Source organism: Helianthus annuus, chromosome 10, assembly GCF_002127325.2.
Source record: "Helianthus annuus cultivar XRQ/B chromosome 10, HanXRQr2.0-SUNRISE, whole genome shotgun sequence".
Lineage (NCBI taxonomy): Eukaryota > Viridiplantae > Streptophyta > Magnoliopsida > Asterales > Asteraceae > Helianthus > Helianthus annuus.
This window is the reverse complement of record NC_035442.2, coordinates 20933151-20940456: the sequence shown is the minus strand read 5'-3', so window position 1 is coordinate 20940456 and position 7306 is coordinate 20933151. Positions and strand designations below refer to the sequence as shown.

The window sequence follows — 7306 nt, the reverse complement described above, 5'->3', positions numbered from 1 at the left end:
TCTTGACTCCTCAAAGTATGAGTATGAAGGTTCATACCTTGGTTCATCAAAATATGAGTATGAGGGAGAAGGTTCATACCTTTGGTCTTCATAGGATGTGTATGAAGTCGATGGCTCGTAACTGGGCTCCTCATAATAGTTGTATGAATTGGATGGTTGAAATAAGTTACAATATTGTACCGGGTGCGGATTACCACAATTAGTGCAATAGTCTCGCATGTAATCATCCTCCTCATAGGTGTAGTTGTAGCCTCCTGAGTATTGATCCATAGGGATCACTCAACAGACCACAACTGAGTCTCGGGACCAGAAAACAAAAATAAAGACGGAAACAGAGGCTTGACACGGCCCCGTGTTTGGTGAACACGGCCCCGTGTTCAGGGTCTGTATCTGGGCGTTTTAATAAACGTTACTGGTCTCGTTGAGCACGGGGGCGTGTTCAGTGAGCATGACCCCGTGTTCAGACTCTGTATCTGGGTGTTTAACTACAAATATGCAACACGGCCCCGTGTTCAGGCTACTGTAAATGCAAACTAAACTAAAATGCAGAAAAATGTGCGCGCGTTTTGAAAAAGTTTTGAAAAACAGATTAGGCCGTCGATTTTAAGCTTTCTTAAAATCCTTGTGTCCCCGGCAACGGCGCCAAAAACTTGATGTGCGTGAAGTGTGTTATATTTTAGGTATATATTTTAAGCCCTTTTACACTTTTTATCCAAGTTTTAAATTTATAAAACACGATATTTACTAACACTAAACACACATATGGGCAAGTGCACCCATCGTGGACGTATATAGTGTTGGTAAGATACCGAGGTCGTCCAAGGACACAAGAGCTTTTAGTACCGGTTTATCCTCAACGTCTAATCAAATCAAAATGTTAGAAAAAGGTTTTTAAACTAAGAAAATAAAATTAACTAAAATGCTGAAAAATAAAATAAAAAAAAACAGATAGACAAGATGAATCACTTGGATCCGACTCGTGTGTAGTGTAACCTTTGATTATTTTCGCACTTTTGCACTTGTTTTCACCAAGTGATGTAAGAGACTTAGGCAAACATGGCCTTTGATTTTCAAGAACTCTTACGATCAATCTTGGATCCCGAGACGACTCACACACTCTATGATGGACAGTGGATGATGGTGTTGTGATGGTGGTGGGTGGTGAGTGAAGTGTGAGAGAGGTGGTGTGCCAAGGGATGAGTTGCAAGAGCTCCAAACACTCCTATTTATAGGCTGAACAGAAGCTCGGGCACGGCCCCGTGTCTGCTGGGCACGGCCCCGTGTCCCTCCGAATCTCTCTCTTCATTAATTGCAATTCGCAATTCCAATAAATGCGCATGCAGGAAGTTGACCACGCCCCCGTGTCCGCTGGACACGGCCCCGTGGTGGGCAGTAGAAGCTTCTATGAGTTTGTCTTTTCTGCTGCTACTTGGGCACGGCCCCGTGCTCACTGAGCACGGGGCGTGTTCAGTCTTCTGTCATCTTTGTTTTGCTTGGGAAGATGCTGTCGGGAGGTCGGGCATGCCACTTTTGTTTCTTTTCTTGTATTTATGTTAGATTTTGCTGTCTTTTTGCTTCTTTTGTTATTTAGAGCTCATTTAATCCTGAAAATACAAAAGGAAGACAAAAGCACACTTTTTCCAACATTAGTACTAAAAAAGGGTTAGTTTTATGCCACAATTGATGTAATTTATATGTTGCATTTTGTGCACATCACTCACGCATTCCCATTGTGAAGGTTCGCTGGGAAGGCAAACGAGGCGCAGAGTTCACCTGGGAACTCGAAAATGACTTGAAGGTGAAGTATCCATAGCTGTTTGTTACGCCTACGGCCTAATTTCGGGACGAAATTCCCTAACTGGGGGAGGTTGTAACAACCCGCGTTTTGAAAGTCAAAGTCAAAGGAAGAAAATATTGCTAATTGCGATCTGTCACTCCTTGCTTAACTATTGATTTCACACATTGGCTTGTAATCGAATCCTTTAATTTGTTTACTTTAGTTATATTATGTGGAGTATCTATAATAATCGAGGATTAATCGCATGGTAATCGTTAATTGTCGCTTAATCGCTAATCGCATCGTGATGTGCGTGTAGTGTAATATATTTTTGATGTATATTTAAGCCCCTTTTTATACTTTTAGCCAAGTTTTAAATTTATAAAACACGATATTCACTAACACTAAACACACATATGGGCAAGTGCACCCATCGTGGACGTAGTATAGTGTTGGTAAGATACCGAGGTCGTCCAAGGACACAAGAGCTTTTAATACCGGTTTATCCTCAACGTCTAATCAAATCAAAAAGTGAGAAAAAATGTTTTAATCTAAGAAAATAAAAACTAACTAAATGCTGAAAATAAAATAAAATAAAAACAGATAGACAAGATGAATCACTTGGATCCGACACGTGTATTAGTATAACCTTTGATTATTTTCGCACTTTTGCACTTGTTTAAGAGATTATCTTAGTTATTGTAGTAGGCCCCTCTTTTGAAGGCGACGTTACCCTCAACCCAGTAGTTTGAGTCAGCAAGGATACAATCCTAAAGGGTCGGATTATTGAAAGATAATGAATTAAGTTATTAATGCAAATTGTGGTAGGCCCCGCTTTCGGCGGTGACGTTACCCTCGGCTAAGTAGTCTGAGTCAGCAGGGATACAGTCCTAAGTAGCCGGGTTATAGTATTAATAGTAGTTAACTTATGAGGGGGTCAAAGAGTTTGGATCCCCGCCATCCAATACCTATGGGCATTTAAGGAGATCCTACTAAATTTGACCCAGGTCCCAAGCAGGACCTCTAAACGCTGAACAAGGGCAAGACCCTTACCAAACCGTTCCCTTAACCCCCGACCAGGTAGCCAACATACCTCCATATAGACCGTGGAGATATGAATGGTGAAAATCTTTTATTTTATATAGACAGTAAAATAACGCCAAGACACCACGGACAAACGATAAGGAAAGATCACCTTCAACATAAGTAACTAGTTATTAAAGTCATTAATACAAAACCAAATAAAAAGTGCAAAAGATTAAAAATAAAAAGTATTATACGAAACACTTGTCTTCACCAAATGATGTAAGAGACTTAGGCAAACATGGCCTTGATTGTCAAGAACTCTTACGATCAATCTTGGATCCCGAGACGACTCACACACTCTACGATGGACAATGGATGATGGTGGTGGATGATGGTGTTAGGGTGGTGGTGGGTGGTGGATGGAGTGTGAGAGAGGTGGTGTGCCAAGGGATGAGATGGAATGAAACCAAGCACTCCTATTTATAGGCTGAACAGAAGGCTGGGCACGGCCCCGTGTCCGCTGGACACGCCCCCGTGCCCGTCTGACACTCTCTCTCCTCATTAATTGTAATTCGCAATTACAATTAATGCGCCTGCTGTACTTTCACCACGCCCCCGTGCCCGCTGGACACGGCCCCGTGGTGGGCAATGGAAGCTTCTATAGGTTTGTCTTTTATGCTGCTTCTTGGGCACGGCCCCGTGTCCGCTGGACACGGGGCGTGTTCAGTCTTCTGCTTTCTCTTCTTTGCCTTGGAGGATGCCGTTGAGGGTCCGGGCAGTCTACTTTTATTCCTTTTCTTGTATTTATGCTAGAATTAGTTGTCTTTTTGCTTCTTTTGTGAACTTGAGCTCATTTCATCCTGAAAATACAAAAGAAAGACAAAAACACACTTTTTCCAACATTAGTACTTAAAAAGGGTTAGTTTTATGCCTTAATTGATGTGATTTATATGTTGCATTTTACACACATCAAATACCCCCACACTTGAACTTTTGCTTGTCCTCAAGCAAAACTCTTTAAATGTGGCTTACACTCCCAAATGGAATGGGTAGAAGAGAAAATTTTTGGCTTGTCCTAGAGTGTCGGGAATCCAAGATCTTTGTAAGTTTTATTTTTATTTATTTACAATCCTATTCGTTATGATTTATTTAGAACGTTTCATAAGATAAATTATTTATTCGGGCATAGCATGCCTTATTAAAATTCCATTTATATACAAGTTCACATACCTCACGGGAGATCACTCAACACTCGGCCGAAGGTGTAATTTTTTAGTGAATCACTCGAGAGCGGCATGGAACTTACGCCTTCCATAGGCTTGCCAAGCAATCAATCCTCCTCCTTTTTAACTTTTTACCTTTGTAAATATCAAGAGGACTTTTTGGGGGAAGGCTTAGGCTTGGGTTAAAGGTGGGTGGTTGGGTTAGTGGTTAGTAAAAGGGCGAAAATCGTAAAAAGCGTCGGTTTTCGTGACACACCTTGTTTTTAGTGACTTTTTATTTTGAAGTATTTCTACAAACAAGCTTTTATATGGCATTTGTTTGTTTTTGACTTCATCAAATTTTTTTTTTTTTAGAGTCACAAAAAATAGCGAGCTTACGAAAAACCGAGCTTGTTACTAAAATAAAGGGTGAAAAATAAAAAGGTTTTTGGTGGGTGAAAAGGTTTTAGGGTAATGAAATGAAAGGTTTTTGAAAAAAATTTGGGGTGTTTTTGAAACCTTTTTAGAACTTGTTATTCCCAAATTAAACCAAGACAAGCAAATAGTAAAAAAAACGAAAAGTTTTTGAAAAAAATTTGGGGTGTTTAGCGGTTCCAATAGAGTTTTGTGTAAGGCTTGTATTTAGGATTTGCAAAATTCAAGGTTTTAGCATCCCCCCCACACTTAAATTACACATTGTCCTCAATGTGTCCAAAAATAATATTTTCGGTTGATTAGAATGTGTAAAAGTGGGTTAAAAAACAAAGATTTATGTTACTGGCATCCTAGACACGGCCCCGTGGTGACCGGGCACGGCCCCGTGGTCAGGTGCCAGTAACAGAAATTAAAGAATTAAGACAGAAGCCTGGACACGGGGGCGTGTCCGCTGAACACGGCCCGTGTCCAGTTACGTGAACTGGGTGTTTTTCTGCAGGTGGCTCAGCACGGGGCCGTGTTGGTTGGGCACGGCCCGTGTTGAGCCTTCTGTGACGGAGATTTGTGTCGGGTTGCTCTGTTCTTTGTGCATGGGTCCATTTTTCTTGTTCCCTCTTTCATCCATTACCACCATGAGTGTGTTTTATTCTGCAAATTAAAACTAAAAGATTAAACTAACTAAGGATAGTTCCGCGGAATGCCTCCGTGGTGCGCCACGTTTATAAGGGTCCTTGGCTAGACCCAATGCGAGGTTATATGTTTTCTGAGTGGGATGTCTGGCGTCCCATGTTACACCGTCGGAGAGCAGCATCCAAGCTCGAATCAATAACCTTCATGTAATTGACCGGGTCGTCGTCCTCTATTCTCTTCCCAACCCCGAATTTCACTTCATCATCCCCGTACCTCAAGGTGAGTGTCCCGTCATTCATATCTACCACTGCTTGGGCGGTGGCAAGGAAGGGTCTCCCTAGTATAAGGGGGACCTCGGGGTCTTCCTCCATATCGAGTATGACAAAGTCAGCTGGATAAACGAATCTGCTTACCTTTACCAAGACATTCTCGATGACACCTTGTGGGAATTTGACGGATCGATCAGCGAGTTGTATGCTCATTTTTGTAGGGCTTGTGGTTCCTAAGCCGAGTCTTTTAAACATTGATGAGGGCATGAGGTTAATGCTAGCCCCAAGGTCGGCTAAGGCATTACGAACGGGTGATTCCCCTATTGAGCAAGGAATCGTGAAGCTTCCGGGATCGATTTTCTTTTGGGGAAGTTTATTGAGTACGAGGGCAGAGCATTCTTCGCCTAAATTAACTAATTGCAAGTTCTCAATTTTCTTTTTATGTGTAAGGAAGTCCCTCATGAATTTAGAGTACTTGGGCATTTGGGTTAGGACTTCGATAAAAGGAATATTGACATGCAATTGTTTTAGCAGACTTTCGAACTTTGCGAATTGCTCATTGGTCTTTTGACGAATTAACCTACCGGGGTATGGAACTCGAGGAGCCTTGGTAGGCTCTGGTGACGGAGGGGAGTTCTTTTCATGCAGAGGTGTGGGTACTGTTTCCTCCGTTGGTGGCAGCGCTTCTGCAGGCCCTACGGTGCGGTTCCGTAGTGTGATGAGATGAACTTGCGCTTTTGGGTTCGTTTCGGTATTGCTAGGTAATGCGCCTTGCGGTCTCTCGGAAAAATTTTGAGCTATTTGATTTAATTGTTTTTCTATGTTTTGAATACTAGCTTGTTGATTTCTAAAATTTGATTCTAATTGTAGAAATCTTTCCGAGTTTTTCTTATCAGTGTCGGAGACGAGGCGAGATACAGTATCTTCGAGCCTTTCTCGTCCACTTTGTTGTTGAGTGAAATTTTGTGACTCATTTCTTGGTTGCTGAAAGTTTGTTCGTTGGGTTTGTTGGTTACTACTATTGCCGGGTTCCTTCCAACCAAGGTTTGGGTGGTTTCGCCATCCTTGGTTGTAAGTTCCCGCTGGGGGACCCGACGGCCTAGGTCTATTATCAATGTAGTTTACCATTTCTTGTTGATCGTCTGTTTCTTTCATGCAACTCCAATTTTCATGTGACCCACCACACCCTTCACAAGCCATAACCGAGACTGTTTTTGTCATTTCCAATTTTTTTATTTTTGAAGAAAGGGCCTCGATTTGGGCTTGTAAAGAAGCGCTTTCATCGACCTTATGGGCGCCCGGGGCGATAGCCTTATTTCCCCGGGGGTGTGCCATTGAAAATTGGTTTGAGCAATTTCCTCAATTTGATTATATATTTCGTGTGGACGTCGATTACCTAAAAGTCCCCCGGAGCTAGAATCAAGTGTCTGCCTAGTGTGTGGCAACAATCCATTATAGAAAGTGGATACTTGTTGCCATATTGCGAGGCCGTGATGGGGACACTTGCGTAATAGCTCCTTGAACCTTTCCTAAGTTTCATATAAGGATTCCCCGTCCTCTTGTGAATATGTATTAATTTCAGTCATTAACTTAGCAGTTTTAGCGGGAGGGAAATACTTATATAGAAATTTTTGGGCTAGTTCATCCCAGGTGTTTACCGATCCAGCTGGGAGGGCGTTGAGCCAAGCTTTCGCTCGGTCTTTTAGTGAGAAGGGAAACATACGGAGGCGGATGGCGTCGTTTGATGCTCCATTGATCCGAAAGGTATCACATATTTCCAAGAAATTAGTTATATGTAGATGGGGATCCTCGTCCGCAAGTTTTGGAGCATTTGTATCAAATGCGGCCGGAGTTCGAAGTTATTAGCTTCGACATTCGGAGCATTGATAGCGGCGCCTAGATTACCTACGGTGGGTCGTAGATAATCCATAAGGGTGCGTTGGTCCGCCATTGGAGGTGGATCACCC

The 7306-nt window shown here is 42.3% G+C and overlaps 1 non-coding gene across 1 annotated transcript; it reads left to right on the top strand.

Annotated features, from left to right (window-relative positions):
* The first annotated feature begins 6824 nt into the window (after nt 1–6824).
* Nucleotides 6825–6931, top strand: LOC118483550. The gene has a single exon (XR_004870841.1). It is a non-coding gene; the product is annotated as a small nucleolar RNA R71 (small nucleolar RNA).
* The last annotated feature ends 375 nt before the right edge of the window (nt 6932–7306 follow it).